Genomic DNA, 16,570 nt, shown 5'->3' on the forward strand with positions numbered 1-16,570 from the left:
AACAGCAGTGCACGGAAAAAAATACTTCGAGCCGGATTCGAACCATCGACCTAGGGATCACAAATATAAATCTACAGTCCCCCGCTCTACCAATTGAGCTATCGAAGGATGGATGTACATGGAAAGGACAATCAACGTAACCTTGCCCAAAATAAATCTAAAGTCTCCAAGGAAAGGACATTCCATGTAACCTTCCCTAAAATAAACAGCAGTGCAAGTAACAAAATCCTTGGAGACGGATTCGAACCAGCGACCAAGGGATCACAATTATAAATCTACAGTCCCACGTTCTACCAACTGAGCTATCGAAGGATGGATGTCCATGGAAAGGACAATCAACGTAACCTTGCCCAAAAAAAACAGCAGTGAACGTAAAAAAATACTTCGAGCCGGATTCGAACCAGCCACCTAGGGATCACAATTATAAATCTACAGTCCCCCGCTCTACAAAACTGAGGTATCGAAGGATGGATGTACATGGAAAGGACAATCAACGTAACCTTGCGCAAAATAAACAGCAAGGCACCTAAGAACATTGTTCGAGCCGGATTCAAACCAGCAACCTTCGGATCACAATTATATATCTACAGTCTCCAAGGAAAGGACATTCCATGTAACCTTGCCCATAATAAACAGAAGTGCACGTAAAAAATACTTCGAGCCGGATTCGAACCAGCGACCTAGGGATCACAATTATAAATCTACAGTCCCCCGCTCTACCAATTGAGCTATCGAAGGATGGATGTACATGGAAAGGACAATCAACGTAACCTTGCCCAAAATAAACATCAGTGAACGTAAAACATCCTTCGAGCCGGATTCGAACCAGCGATCTAGGGATAACAATTATAAATCTACAGCCCCCCGCTCTACAAAACTGAGCTATCGAAGGATGGATGTACATGGAAAGGACATTAAACGTAACCTTGCCCAAAATAAACAGCAAGGCACTTAAAAACATTTTTCGAGCCGGATTCAAACCAGCAAACTTCGGATCACAATTATAAATCTACAGCCCCCCGCTCTACCAACTGGGCTATCGAAGGATGGATATGCATTGAAAGGACAATCAACGTAACCTTGCCCAAAATAAATCTATAGTCTCCAAGGAAAGGACATTCCATGTAACCTTCCCTACAATAAACAGCAGTGCACGTAACAAAATCCTTGGAGACGGATTCGAACCAGCGACAAAGGGATCACAATTATAAATCTACAGTCCCCCGTTCTACCAACTGAGCTATCGAAGGATGGATGTCCATGGAAAGGACAATCAACGTAACCTTGACCAAAATAAACAGCAGTGCACATAAAAAATCCTTCAAGCCGGATTTTAACCAGCGACCTAGAGATCACAATTATAAATCTACAGTCCCCCGCTCTACCAACTGAGCTATCGCATGATGGATGTAAATGGAAAGGACAATCGACAAAACCTTGACTAAAATAAACAGCAGTGAACGTAATAAAAATGCTTCGAGCCGTATTCGAACCAGTGACCTAGGGATCACAGTTATAAATCTACAGTCCCCCGCTCTACCAACTGAGCTATCGAAGGATGGATGTACATTAAAAGGACAATCAACGTAACCTTGCCCAAAATAAACAGCAGTGAACGTAAAAAATTCTTCGAGCCGGATTCGAACCAGCGACCTAGGGATCACAGTTATAAATCTACAGTCCCCCGCTCCACCAACTGAGCTATCGAAGAATGGATGTACATGGAAAGGACAATCAACGTAACCTTGCCCAAAATAAACAGCAGTGAACGTAAAAAAATACTTCGAGCCGGATTCGAACCAGCCACCTAGGGATCACAATTATAAATCTACAGTCCCCCGCTCTACAAAACTGAGCTATCAAAGGATGGATGTACATGGAAAGGACAATCAACGTAACCTTGCCCAAAATAAACAGCAAGGCACCTAAAAACTTTGTTCGAGCCGGATTCAAACCAGCAACCTTCGGATCACAATTATATATCTACAGTCTCCAAGGAAAGGACATTCCATGTAACCTTGCCCATAATAAACAGCAGTGCACGGAAAAAAATACTTCGAGCCGGATTCGAACCAGCGACCTAGGGATCACAATTATAAATCTACAGTCCCCCGCTCTACCAATTGAGCTATCGAAGGATGGATGTACATGGAAAGGACAATCAACGTAACCTTGCCCAAAATAAACATCAGTGAACGTAAAACATCCTTCGAGCCGGATTCGAACCAGCGACCTAGGGATCACAATTATAAATCTACAGCCCCCCGCTCTACAAAACTGAGCTATCGAAGGATGGATGTACGTGGAAAGGACATTAAACGTAACCTTGCCCAAAATAAACAGCAAGGCACTTAAAAACATTTTTCGAGCCGGATTCAAACCAGCAAACTTCGGATCACAATTATAAATCTACAGCCCCCCGCTCTACCAACTGGGCTATCGAAGGATGGATATGCATTGAAAGGACAATCAACGTAACCTTGCCCAAAATAAATCTATAGTCTCCAAGGAAAGGACATTCCATGTAACCTTCCCTACAATAAACAGCAGTGCACGTAACAAAATCCTTGGAGACGGATTCGAACCAGCGACAAAGGGATCACAATTATAAATCTACAGTCCCCCGTTCTACCAACTGAGCTATCGAAGGATGGATGTCCATGGAAAGGACAATCAACGTAACCTTGACCAAAATAAACAGCAGTGCACAAAAAAAATCCTTCAAGCCGGATTTTAACCAGCGACCTAGAGATCACAGTCATAAATCTACAGTCTCCAAGGAAAGGACATTTCATGTAACCTTGCCCAAATTAAACAGCAGTGCACGTAAAACAATCCTTCGAGCCGGATTCGAACCAGCGACCTAGGGATCACAGTTATAAATCTACAGTCCCCCGCTCTACCAACTGAGCTATCGAAGGATGGATGTACATTGAAAGGACAATCAACGTAACCTTGCCCAAAATAAACAGCAAGGCACCTAAAAACATTGTTCGAGCCGGATTAAAACCAGCAACCTTCGGATCACAATTTTATATCTACAGTCTCCAAGGAAAGGACATTCCATGTAACCTTGCCCATAATAAACAGCAGTGCACGTAAAAAAATACTTCGAGCCGGATTCGAACCAGCGACCCAGGGATCACAATTAAAAATCTACAGTCCCCCGCTCTACCAATTGAGCTATCGAAGGATGGATGTACATGGAAAGGACAATCAACGTAACCTTGCCCAAAAAAAACATCAGTGAACGTAAAACATCCTTCGAGCCGGATTCGAACCAGCGACCTAGGGATCACAATTATAAATCTACAGCCCCCCGCTCTACAAAACTGAGCTATCGAAGGATGGATGTACATGGAAAGGACATTAAACGTAACCTTGCCCAAAATAAACAGCAAGGCACTTAAAAACATTTTTCGAGCCGGATTCAAACCAGCAAACTTCGGATCACAATTATAAATCTACAGCCCCCCGCTCTACCAACTGGGCTATCGAAGGATGGATATGCATTGAAAGGACAATCAACGTAACCTTGCCCAAAATAAATCTATAGTCTCCAAGGAAAGGACATTCAATGTAACCTTCCCTTCAATAAACAGCAGTGCACGTAACAAAATCCTCGGAGACGGATTCGAACCAGCGACAAAGGGATCACAATTATAAATCTACAGTCCCCCGTTCTACCAACTGAGCTATCGAAGGATGGATGTCCATGGAAAGGACAATCAACGTAACCTTGACCAAAATAAACAGCAGTGCACATAAAAAATCCTTCAAGCCGGATTCGAACCAGCGACCTAGGGATCCCAATTATAAATCTACAGTCCCCCGCTTTACCAACTGTGCTATCGAGGGATGGATGAGCATTGAAAGGACAATTAATGTAAACTTGCCCAAAATAAACAGTATTGCACGTAAAAAATCCTTCGAGCAGGATTCGAACCAGCGACCTAGAGATCCCAATTATAAATCTACAGTCCTCCGCTCTACCAACTGAGCTATCGAAGGATGAATGTACGTTAAAAGGACAATCAACGTAATCTTACCCAAAATAAAAAAAGCAGTGCACCTAAAAAAATTTCTTCGAGCAGGATTCGAACCAACGATTTAGGGATCACAGTTATACATCTACAGTCTCCAAGAAAAGGACATTCCATGTAATCTGTCCAAAATAAACAGCAACTCACGTAAATAAATTCTTCTAGCCGGATTCGACCCAGCATCTAGGGATCACAATTATAAATCTACAGTCCCCCGCTCTACCAACTGAGCTATCGCATGATGGATGTAAATGGAAAGGACAATCGACAAAACCTTGACTAAAATAAACAGCAGTGAACGTAATAAAAATGCTTCGAGCCGTATTCGAACCAGTGACCTAGGGATCACAGTTATAAATCTACAGTCTCCAAGGAAAGGACATTCCATGTAACCTTGCCCAAAATAAGCAGAAGTGCACGTAAAAGAATCCTTCGAGCCGTATTCGAACCAGCGACCTAGGGATCACAGTTATAAATCTACAGTCCTTCGCTCCACCAACTGAGCTATCGAAGGATGGACGTACATGGAAAGGACAATCAACGTAACCTTGCCCAAAATAAACAGCAGTGAACGTAAAAAAATACTTCGAGCCGGATTCGAACCAGCGACCTAGGGATCACAATTATAAATCTACAGTCCCCCGCTCTACAAAACTGAGCTATCGAAGGATGGATGTACATGGAAAGGACAATCAACGTAACCTTGCCCAAAATAAACAGCAGTGCACATAAAAAATCCTTAAAGCCGGATTTTAACCAGCGACCTAGAGATCCCAGTTATAAATCTACAGTCTCCAAGGAAAGGACATTTCATGTAACCTTGCCCAAAATAAACAGCAGTGCACTTAAAACAATCCTTCGAGCCGGATTCGAACCAGCGACCTAGGGATCACAGTTATAAATCTACAGTCCCCCGCTCTACCAACTGAGCTATCGAAGGATGGATGTACATTAAAAGGACAATCAACGTAACCTTGCCCAAAATAAACAGCAGTGAACGTAAAAAAATCTTTCGAGCCGGATTCGAACCAGCCACCTAGTGGTCACAATTATAAATCTACAGTCCCCCGCTCTACAAAACTGAGCTATCGAAGGATGGATGTACATGGAAAGGACAATCAACGTAACCTTGCCGAAAATAAACAGCAAGGCACCTAAAAACACTGTTCGAGCCGGATTCAAACCAGCAACCTAGGGATCACAATTATAAATCTACAGTCCCCCGCTCTACCAATTGAGCTATCGAAGGATGGATGTATATTGAAAGGACAATCAACGTAAACTTGGCAAAAATAAAAAAGCAGTGCACCTAAAAAAAAATTTCGAGCCGGATTCGAACCAGCGATTTAGGGATCACAATTATAAATCTACAGTCCCCCGCTCTACCAACTGAGCTATCGCATGATGGATGTACATGGAAGGAACAATCAACGTAACCTTGCCCAAAATAAACAGCAGTGAACATAAAAAAATCCTTCGAGCCGGATTCGAACCAGCGACCTAGGGATCACAATTATAAATCTACAGTCCCCCGCTTTACCAACTGTGCTATCGAAGGATGGATGTACGTGGAAAGGACAATTAATGTAAACTTGCCCAAAATAAACAGTATTGCACGTAAAAAAATCCTTCGAGCAGGATTCGAACCAGCGACCTAGAGATCCCAATTATAAATCTACAGTCCTCCGCTCTACCAACTGAGCTATCGAAGGATGGATGTACATTAAAAGGACAATCAACGTAATCTTACCCAAAATAAAAAAAGCAGTGCACCTAAAAAAATTTCTTCGAGCAGTATTCGAACCAACGATTTAGGGATCACAGTTATACATCTACAGTCTCAAAGAAAAGGACATTAAATGTAATCTGTCCAAAATAAACAGCAACTCACGTAAATAAATTCTTCGAGCCGGATTCGACCCAGCATCTAGGGATCACAATTATAAATCTACAGTCCCCCGCTCTACCAACTGAGCTATCGCATGATGGATGTAAATGGAAAGGACAATCGACAAAACCTTGACTAAAATAAACAGCAGTGAACCTAATAAAAATGCTTCGAGCCGTATTCGAACCAGTGACCTAGGGATCACAGTTATAAATCTACAGTCTCCAAGGAAAGGACATTCCATGTAACCTTGCCCAAAATAAGCAGAAGTGCACGTAAAAGAATCCTTCGAGCCCAAAATAAACAGCAAATCACCTAAAAACATTGTTCGAGCCGGATTCAAACCAGCAACCTTCGGATCGCAATTATATATCTACAGTCTCCAAGGAAAGGACATTCCATGTAACCTTGCCCATAATAAACAGCAGTGCACGTAAAAAAATACTTCGAGCCGGATTCGAACCATCGACCTAGGGATCACAATTATAAATCTACAGTCCCCTGCTCTACCAATTGAGCTATCGAAGGATGGATGTACATGGAAAGGACAATCAACGTAACCTTGCCCAAAATAAATCTAAAGTCTCCAAGGAAAGAACATTCCATGTAACCTTCCCTAAAATAAACAGCAGTGCAAGTAACAAAATCCTTGGAGACGGATTCGAACCAGCGACCAAGGGATCACAATTATAAATCTACAGTCCCCCGTTCTACCAACTGAGCTATCGAAGGATGGATGTCCATGGAAAGGACAATCAACGTAACCTTGACCAAAATAAACAGCAGTGCACATAAAAAATCCTTCAAGCCGGATTTTAACTAGCGACCTAGAGATCCCAGTCATAAATCTACAGTCTCCAAGGAAAGGACATTTCATGTAACCTTGCCCAAAATAAACAGCAGTGCACGTAAAACAATCCGACGAGCCGGATTCGAACCAGCGACTTAGGGATCACAGTTATAAATCTACAGTCCCCCGCTCTACCAACTGAGCTATCGAAGGATGGATGTACATTAAAAGGACAATCAACGTAACCTTGCCCAAAATAAACAGAAGTGAACGTAAAAAAATTTTTCGAGCCGGATTCGAACCAGCGACCTAGGGATCACAATTATAAATCTACAGTCCCCCGCTCTACCAACTGAGCTATCGAAGGTTGGATGTACATGGAAAGGACAATCAACGGAACTATGCCCAAAATAAACAGCAAGGCACCTAAAAACATTGTTCGAGCCGGATTCAAACCAGCAACCTTCGGATCACAATTATATATCTACAGTCTCCAAGGAAAGGACATTCCATGTAACCTTGCCCATAATAAACAGCAGTGCACGTAAAAAAATACTTCGAGCCGGATTCGAACCAGCGACCTAGGGATCACAATTATAAATCTACAGTCCCCCGCTCTACCAATTGAGCTTTCGAAGGATGGATGAACATGGAAAGGACAATCAACGTAACCTTGCCCAAAATAAACAGCAGTGAACGTAAAACATCCTTCGAGCCGGATTCGAACCACCGACCTAGGGATCACAATTATAAATCTACAGCCCCCCGCTCTACAAAACTGAGCTATCGAAGGATGGATGTACATGGAAAGGACATTAAACGTAACCTTGCCCAAAATAAACAGCAAGGCACCTAAAAACATTTTTCGAGCCGGATTCAAACCAGCAAACTTCGGATCACAATTATAAATCTACAGCCCCCCGCTCTACCAACTCTTCTATCGAAGGATGGATATGCATTGAAAGGACAATCAACGTAACCTTGCCCAAAATAAATCTATAGTCTCCAAGGAAAGGACATTCCATGTAACCTTCCCTAAAATAAACAGCAGTGCACGTAACGAAATCCTTGGAGACGGATTCGAACCAGCGACCAAGGGATCACAATTATAAATCTACAGTCCCCCGTTCTACCAACTGAGCTATCGAAGGATGGATGTCCATGGAAAGGACAATCAACGTAAACTTGACCAAAATAAACAGCAGTGCACATAAAAAATCCTTCAAGCCGGATTTTAACCAGCGACCTAGAGATCACAGTCATAAATCTACAGTCTCCAAGGAAAGGACATTTCATGTAACCTTGCCCATAATAAACAGCAGTGCACGCAAAAAAATACTTCGAGCCGGATTCGAACGAGCGACCTAGGGATCACAATTATAAATCTACAGTCCCCCGCTCTACCAATTGAGCTATCGAAGGATGGATGTATATTGAAAGGACAATCAACGTAAACTTGGCCAAAATAAAAAAGCAGTGCACCTAAAAAAAAATTTCGAGCCGGATTCGAACCAGCGATTTAGGGATCACAATTATAAATCTACAGTCCCCCGCTCTACCAACTGAGCTATCGCATGATGGATGTACATGGAAGGAACAATCAACGTAACCTTGCCCAAAATAAACAGCAGTGAACATAAAAAAATCCTTCGAGCCGGATTCGAACCAGCGACCTGGGGATCACAATTATAAATCTACAGTCCTCCGCTCTACCAACTGTGCTATCGAAGGATGGATGTACGTGGAAAGGACAATCAACGTAACCTTGCCCAAAATAAATCTATAGTCTCCAAGGAAAGGACATTCCATGTAACCTTCCCTACAATAAACAGCAGTGCACGTAACAAAATCCTTGGAGACGGATTCGAACCAGCGACCAAGGGATCACAATTATAAATCTACAGTCCCCCGTTCTACCAACTGAGCTATCGAAGGATGGATGTCCATGGAAAGGACAATCAACGTAACCTTGACCAAAATAAACAGCAGTGCACATAAAAAATCCTTCAAGCCTTATTTTAACCAGCGACCTAGAGATCCCAGTCATAAATCTACAGTCTCCAAGGAAAGGATATTTCATGTAACCTTGCCCAAAATAAACAGCAGTGCACGTAAAACAATCCTTCGAGCCGGATTCGAACCAGCGACCTAGGGATCACAGTTATAAATCTACAGTCCCCCGCTCTACCAACTGAGCTATCGAAGGATGGATGAGCATTGAAAGGGCAATCAACGTAACCTTGACCAAAATAAACAGCAGTGAACGTAAAAAAATTATTCGAGCCGGATTCGAACCAGCAACCTAGGATCAGTCTCCAAGAAAATGAAATTCCATGTAACATTGCCCAACGTAAAGCGCATGTATAAAACATCCTTTGAGCCGGATTCGAACCAGCGAATGAGGGATCACAATTGTAAATCTACAGCACCCCGCTCTACCAACTGAGCTATCGCATGATGGATGTACATGGAAGGAACAATCAACGTAACCTTGCCCAAAATAAACAGCAGTGAATATAAAAAAATCCTTCGAGCCGGATTCGAACCAGCGACCTAGGGATCACAATTATAAATCTACAGTCACCCGCTCTACCAACTGTGCTATCGAAGGATGGATGTACGTGGAAAGGACAATTAATGTGAACTTGCCCAAAATAAACAGTATTGCACGTAAAAAAATCCTTCGAGCAGGATTCGAACCAGCGACCTAGAGATCCTAATTATAAATCTACAGTCCTCCGCTCTACCAACTGAGCTATCGAAGGATGGATGTACATTAAAAGGACAATCAACGTAACCTTGACCAAAATAAACAGCAGTGCACATAAAAAATCCTTCAAGCCGGATTTTAACCAGCGACCTAGAGATCCCAGTCATAAATCTACAGTCTCCAAGGAAAGGACATTTCATGTAACCTTGCCCAAAATAAACAGCAGTGCACGTAAAACAATCCTTCGAGCCGGATTCGAACCAGCGACCTAGGGATCACAGTTATAAATCTACAGTCCCCCGCTCTACCAACTGAGCTATCGCATGATGGATGTAAATGGAAAGGACAATCGACAAAACCTTGACTAAAATAAACAGCAGTGAACGTAATAAAAATGCTTCGAGCCGTATTCGAACCAGTGACCTAGAGATCACAGTTATAAGTCTACAGTCTCCAAGGTAAGGACATTCCATGTAACCTTGCCCAAAATAAGCAGAAGTGCACGTAAAAGAATCCTTCGAGCCGTATTCGAACCAGCGACCTAGGGATCACAGTTATAAATCTACAGTCCCCCGCTCCACCAACTGAGCTATCGAAGGATGGATGTACATGGAAAGGACAATCAACGTAACCTTGCCCAAAATAAACAGCAGTGAACGTAAAAAAATACTTCGAGCCGGATTCGAACCAGCGACCTAGGGATCACAATTATAAATCTACAGTCCCCCGCTCTACAAAACTGAGCTATCGAAGGATGGATGTACATGGAAAGGACAATCAACGTAACCTTGCCCAAAATAAACAGCAAGGAACCTAAAAACATTGTTCGAGCCGGATTCAAACCAGCAACCTTCGGATCACAATTATATATCTACAGTCTCCAAGGAAAGGACATTCCATGTAACCTTGCCCATAATAAACAGCAGTGCACGTAAAAAAATACTTCGAGCCGGATTCGAACCAGCGACCTAGGGATCACAATTATAAATCTACAGTCCCCCGCTCTACTAATTGAGCTATCGAAGGATGGATGTACATGGAAAGGACAATCAACGTAACCTTGACCAAAATAAACAGCAGTGAACGTAAAACATCCTTCAAGCCGGATTTTAACCAGCGACCTAGAGATCCCAGTCATAAATCTACAGTCTCCAAGGAAAGGACATTTCATGTAACCTTGCCCAAAATAAACAGCAGTGCACGTAAAACAATCCTTCGAGCCGGATTCGAACCAGCGACCTAGGGATCACAGTTATAAATCTACAGTCCCCCGCTCTACCAACTGAGCTATCGAAGGATGGATGTACATTAAAAGGACAATCAACGTAACCTTGCCCAAAATAAACAGCAGTGAACGTAAAAAAATTTTTCGAGCCGGTTTCGAACCAGCGACCTAGGGATCACAATTATAAATCTACAGTCCCCCGCTCTACCAACTGAGCTATCGAAGGTTGGATGAGCATTGAAAGGGCAATCAACGTAACCTTGACCAAAATAAACAGCAGTGAACGTAAAAAAATCCTTCGAGCCGGATTCGAACCAGCGACCTAGGGATCACAATTATAAATCTACAGTCCCCCGCTCTACCAACTGAGCTATCGAAGGATGGATGAGCATTGAAAGGGCAATCAACGTAACCTTGAGCAAAATAAACAGCAGTAAACGTAAAAAATTCTTCGAGCCGGATTCGAACCAGCAACCTAGAATCAGTCTCCAAGAAAATGAAATTCCATGTAACATTGCCCAACGTAAAGCGCATGTATAAAACATCCTTTGAGCCGGATTTGAACCAGCGAATAAGGGATCACAATTGTAAATCTACAGCCCCCCGCGCTACCAACTGAGCTATCGAAGGATGGATGTACATTGAAAGGACAATCAACGTGACCTTGCCCAAAATAAAAAAGCAGTGCATTTAAAAAAATTCTTCGAGCCGGATTCCAACCAGCGACCAAGGGATCACAATTATAAATCTACAGTCCCCCGTTCTACCAACTGAGCTATCGAAGGATGGATGACCATGGAAAGGACAATCAACGTAACCTTGACCAAAATAAACAGCAGTGCAAATAAAAAATCCTTCAAGCCGGATTTTAACCAGCGACCTAGAGATCACAGTCATAAATCTACAGTCTCCAAGGAAAGGACATTTCATGTAACCTTGCCCATAATAAACAGCAGTGCACGTAAAAAAATACTTCGAGCCGGATTCGAACCAGCGACCTAGGGATCACAATTATAAATCTACAGTCCCTTGCTCTACTAATTGAGCTATCGAAGGATGGATGTATATTGAAAGGACAATCAACGTAAACTTGGCCAAAATAAAAAAGCAGTGCACCTAAAAAAAAATTTCGAGCCGGATTCGAACCAGCGATTTAGGGATCACAATTATAAATCTACAGTCCCCCGCTCTACCAACTGAGCTATCGAAGGATGGATGTACATTAAAAGGACAATCAACGTAACCTTGCCCAAAATAAACAGCAGTGAACGTAAAAAAATTTTTCGAGCCGGTTTCGAACCAGCGACCTAGGGATCACAATTATAAATCTACAGTCCCCCGCTCTACCAACTGAGCTATCGAAGGTTGGATGAGCATTGAAAGGGCAATCAACGTAACCTTGACCAAAATAAACAGCAGTGAACGTAAAAAAATACTTCGAGCCAGATTCGAACCAGCGACCTAGGGATCACAATTATAAATCTACAGTCCCCCGCTCTACAAAACTGAACTATCGAAGGTTGGATGAGCATTGAAAGGGCAATCAACGTAACCTTGACCAAAATAAACAGCAGTGAACGTAAAAAAATACTTCGAGCCGGATTCGAACCAGCGACCTAGGGATCACAATTATAAATCTACAGTCCCCCGCTCTACAAAACTGAGCTATCGAAGGATGGATGTACATGGAAAGGACAATCAACGTAACCTTGCCCAAAATAAACAGCAAGGCACCTAAAAACATTGTTCGAGCAGGATTCAAACCAGCAACCTTCGGATCACAATTATATATCTACAGTATCCAAGGAAAGGACATTCCATGTAACCTTGCCCATAATAAACAGCAGTGCACGTAAAAAAATACTTCGAGCCGGATTCGAACCAGCGACCTAGGGATCACAATTATAAATCTACAGTCCCCCGCTCTACCAATTGAGCTATCGAAGGATGGATGTACATGGAAAGGACAATCAACGTAACCTTGCCCAAAATAAACAGCAGTGAACGTAAAACATCCTTCGAGCCGGATTCGAACCACCGACCTAGGGATCACAATTATAAATCTACAGCCCCCCGCTATACAAAACTGAGCTATCGAAGGATGGATGTACATGGAAAGGACATTAAACGTAACCTTGCCCAAAATAAACAGCAAGGCACTTAAAAACATTTTTCGAGCCGGATTCAAACCAGCAAACTTCGGATCACAATTATAAATCTACAGCCCCCCGCTCTACCAACTGGGCTATCGAAGGATGGATATGCATTAAAAGGACAATCAACGTAACCTTGCCCAAAATAAATCTATAGTCTCCAAGGAAAGGACATTCCATGTAACCTTCCCTAAAATAAACAGCAGTGCACGTAACAAAATCCTTGGAGACGGATTCGAACCAGCGACCAAGGGATCACAATTATAAATCTACAGTCCCCCGTTCTACCAACTGAGCTATCGAAGGATGGATGTCCATGGAAAGGACAATCAACGTAACCTTGACCAAAATAAACAGCAGTGCACATAAAAAATCCTTCAAGCCGGATTTTAACCAGCGAGATAGAGATCACAGTCATAAATCTACAGTCTCCAAGAAAAGGACATTTCATGTAACCTTGCCCAAAATAAACAGCAGTGCACGTAAAAAAATCCTTCGAGCCGGATTCGAACCAGCGACCTAGGGATCACAATTATAAATCTACAGTCCCCCGCTCTACCAACTGAGCTATCGAAGGATGGATGAGCATTGAAAGGGCAATCAACGTAACCTTGAGCAAAATAAACAGCAGTAAACGTAAAAAATTCTTCGAGCCGGATTCGAACCAGCAACCTAGAATCAGTCTCCAAGAAAATGAAATTCCATGTAACATTGCCCAACGTAAAGCGCATGTATAAAACATCCTTTGAGCCGGATTTGAACCAGCAAATGAGGGATCACAATTGTAAATCTACAGCCCCCCGCTCTACCAACTGAGCTATCGAAGGATGGATGTACATTGAAAGGACAATCAACGTGACCTTGCCCAAAATAAAAAAGCAGTGCATTTAAAAAAAGTCTTCGAGCCGGATTCCAACCAGCGACCAAGGGATCACAATTATAAATCTACAGTCCCCCGTTCTACCAACTGAGCTATCGAAGGATGGATGACCATGGAAAGGACAATCAACGTAACCTTGACCAAAATAAACAGCAGTGCAAATAAAAAATCCTTCAAGCCGGATTTTAACCAGCGACCTAGAGATCACAGTCATAAATCTACAGTCTCCAAGGAAAGGACATTTCATGTAACCTTGCCCATAATAAACAGCAGTGCACGTAAAAAAATACTTCGAGCCGGATTCGAACCAGCGACCTAGGGATCACAATTATAAATCTACAGTCCCTTGCTCTACTAATTGAGCTATCGAAGGATGGATGTATATTGAAAGGACAATCAACGTAAACTTGGCCAAAATAAAAAAGCAGTGCACCTAAAAAAAAATTTCGAGCCGGATTCGAACCAGCGATTTAGGGATCACAATTATAAATCTACAGTCCCCCGCTCTACCAACTGAGCTATAGCATGATGGATGTACATGGAAAGAACAATCAACGTAACCTTGCCCAAAATAAACAGCAGTGAGCATAAAAAAATCCTTCGAGCCGGATTCGAACCAGCGACCTTGAGATCACAATTATAAATCTACAGTCCCCCGCTTTACCAACTGTGCTATCTAAGGATGGATGTACGTGGAAAGGACAATTAATGTAAACTTGCCCAAAATAAACAGTATTGCACGTAAAAAAATCCTTCGAGCAGGATTCGAACAAGCGACCTAGAGATCCCAATTATAAATCTACAGTCCTCCGCTCTACCAACTGAGCTATCGCAGGATGGATGTACATTAAAAGGACAATCAACGTAATCTTACCCAAATTAAAAAAAGCAGTGCACCTAAAAAAATTTCTTCGAGCAGGATTCGAACCAACGATTTAGGGATCAGAGTTATACATCTACAGTCTCCAAGAAAAGGACATTCCATGTAATCTGTCCAAAATAAACAGCAACTCACGTAAAAAAATTCTTCGAGCCGGATTCGACCCAGCATCTAGGGATCACAATTATAAATCTACAGTCCCCCGCTCTACCAACTGAGCTATCGCATGATGGATGTAAATGGAAAGGACAATCGACAAAACCTTCACTAAAATAAACAGCAGTGAACGTAATAAAAATGCTTCGAGCCGTATTCGAACCAGTGACCTAGGGATCACAGTTATAAATCTACAGTCTCCAAGGAAAGGACATTCCATGTAACCTTGCCCAAAATAAGCAGCAGTGCACGTAAAAGAATCCTTCGAGCCGTATTCGAACAAGCGACATAGGGATCACAGTTATAAATCTACAGTCCTTCGCTCCACCAACTGAGCTATCGAAGGATGGATGTACATGAAAAGGACAATCAACGTAACCTTGCCCAAAATAAACAGCAGTGAACGTAAAAAAATACTTCGAGCCGGATTCGAACCAGCCACCTAGGGATCACAATTATAAATCTACAGTCCCCCGCTCTACAAAACTGAGCTATCGAAGGGTGGATGTACCTGGAAAGGACAATCAACGTAACCTTGCCCAAAATAAACAGCAGTGCACATAAAAAATCCTTCAAGCCGGATTTTAACCATCGACCTAGAGATCCCAGTCATAAATCTACAGTCTCCAAGGAAAGGACATTTCATGTAACCTTGCCCAAAATAAACAGCAGTGCACGTAAAAAAATCCTTCGAGCCGGATTCGAACCAGCGACCTAGGGATCACAATTATAAATCTACAGTCCCCCGCTCTACCAACTGAGCTATCGAAGGATGGATGAGCATTGAAAGGGCAATCAACGTAACCTTGAGCAAAATAAACAGCAGTAAACGTAAAAAATTCTTCGAGCCGGATTCGAACCAGCAACCTAGAATCAGTCTCCAAGAAAATGAAATTCCATGTAACATTGCCCAACGTAAAGCGCATGTATAAAACATCCTTTGAGCCGGATTTGAACCAGCGAATGAGGGATCACAATTGTAAATCTACAGCCCCCCGCTCTACCAACTGAGCTATCGAAGGATGGATGTACATTGAAAGGACAATCAACGTGACCTTGCCCAAAAAAAAAAAGCAGTGCATTTAAAAAAAGTCTTCGAGCCGGATTCCAACCAGCGACCAAGGGATCACAATTATAAATCTACAGTCCCCCGTTCTACCAACTGAGCTATCGAAGGATGGATGACCATGGAAAGGACAATCAACGTAACCTTGACCAAAATAAACAGCAGTGCAAATAAAAAATCCTTCAAGCCGGATTTTAACCAGCGACCTAGAGATCACAGTCATAAATCTACAGTCTCCAAGGAAAGGACATTTCATGTAACCTTGCCCATAATAAACAGCAGTGCACGTAAAAAAATACTTCGAGCCGGATTCGAACCAGCGACCTAGGGATCACAATTATAAATCTACAGTCCCTTGCTCTACTAATTGAGCTATCGAAGGATGGATGTATATTGAAAGGACAATCAACGTAAACTTGGCCAAAATAAAAAAGCAGTGCACCTAAAAAAAAATTTCGAGCCGGATTCGAACCAGCGATTTAGGGATCACAATTATAAATCTACAGTCCCCCGCTCTACCAACTGAGCTATAGCATGATGGATGTACATGGAAAGAACAATCAACGTAACCTTGCCCAAAATAAACAGCAGTGAGCATAAAAAAATCCTTCGAGCCGGATTCGAACCAGCGACCTTGAGATCACAATTATAAATCTACAGTCCCCCGCTTTACCAACTGTGCTATCTAAGGATGGATGTACGTGGAAAGGACAATTAATGTAAACTTGCCCAAAATAAACAGTATTGCACGTAAAAAAATCCTTCGAGCAGGATTCGAA

At 42.4% G+C, this 16,570-nt stretch overlaps 7 non-coding genes across 7 annotated transcripts; all 7 read right to left on the reverse strand.

Annotated features, from left to right (window-relative positions):
- Positions 1–2,835: 2,835 nt before the first annotated feature.
- On the reverse strand, positions 2,836–2,921 carry Trnay-gua. Its single transcript is given in 2 exon segments — positions 2,836–2,871; positions 2,885–2,921. It is a non-coding gene; the product is annotated as a tRNA-Tyr (tRNA).
- Positions 2,922–4,897: 1,976 nt separating this feature from the next.
- On the reverse strand, positions 4,898–4,983 carry Trnay-gua. Its single transcript is given in 2 exon segments — positions 4,898–4,933; positions 4,947–4,983. It is a non-coding gene; the product is annotated as a tRNA-Tyr (tRNA).
- Positions 4,984–8,841: 3,858 nt separating this feature from the next.
- Trnay-gua lies at positions 8,842–8,927 on the reverse strand. Its single transcript is given in 2 exon segments — positions 8,842–8,877; positions 8,891–8,927. It is a non-coding gene; the product is annotated as a tRNA-Tyr (tRNA).
- Positions 8,928–10,642: 1,715 nt separating this feature from the next.
- On the reverse strand, positions 10,643–10,728 carry Trnay-gua. The gene is given in 2 exon segments: positions 10,643–10,678; positions 10,692–10,728. It is a non-coding gene; the product is annotated as a tRNA-Tyr (tRNA).
- Positions 10,729–10,950: 222 nt separating this feature from the next.
- Positions 10,951–11,036, reverse strand: Trnay-gua. Its single transcript is given in 2 exon segments — positions 10,951–10,986; positions 11,000–11,036. It is a non-coding gene; the product is annotated as a tRNA-Tyr (tRNA).
- Positions 11,037–13,300: 2,264 nt separating this feature from the next.
- Trnay-gua lies at positions 13,301–13,386 on the reverse strand. Its single transcript is given in 2 exon segments — positions 13,301–13,336; positions 13,350–13,386. It is a non-coding gene; the product is annotated as a tRNA-Tyr (tRNA).
- Positions 13,387–15,411: 2,025 nt separating this feature from the next.
- Trnay-gua lies at positions 15,412–15,497 on the reverse strand. The gene is given in 2 exon segments: positions 15,412–15,447; positions 15,461–15,497. It is a non-coding gene; the product is annotated as a tRNA-Tyr (tRNA).
- Between the last annotated feature and the right edge of the window lie 1,073 nt (positions 15,498–16,570).

Source organism: Nematostella vectensis, chromosome 3, assembly GCF_932526225.1.
Source record: "Nematostella vectensis chromosome 3, jaNemVect1.1, whole genome shotgun sequence".
NCBI lineage: Eukaryota > Metazoa > Cnidaria > Anthozoa > Actiniaria > Edwardsiidae > Nematostella > Nematostella vectensis.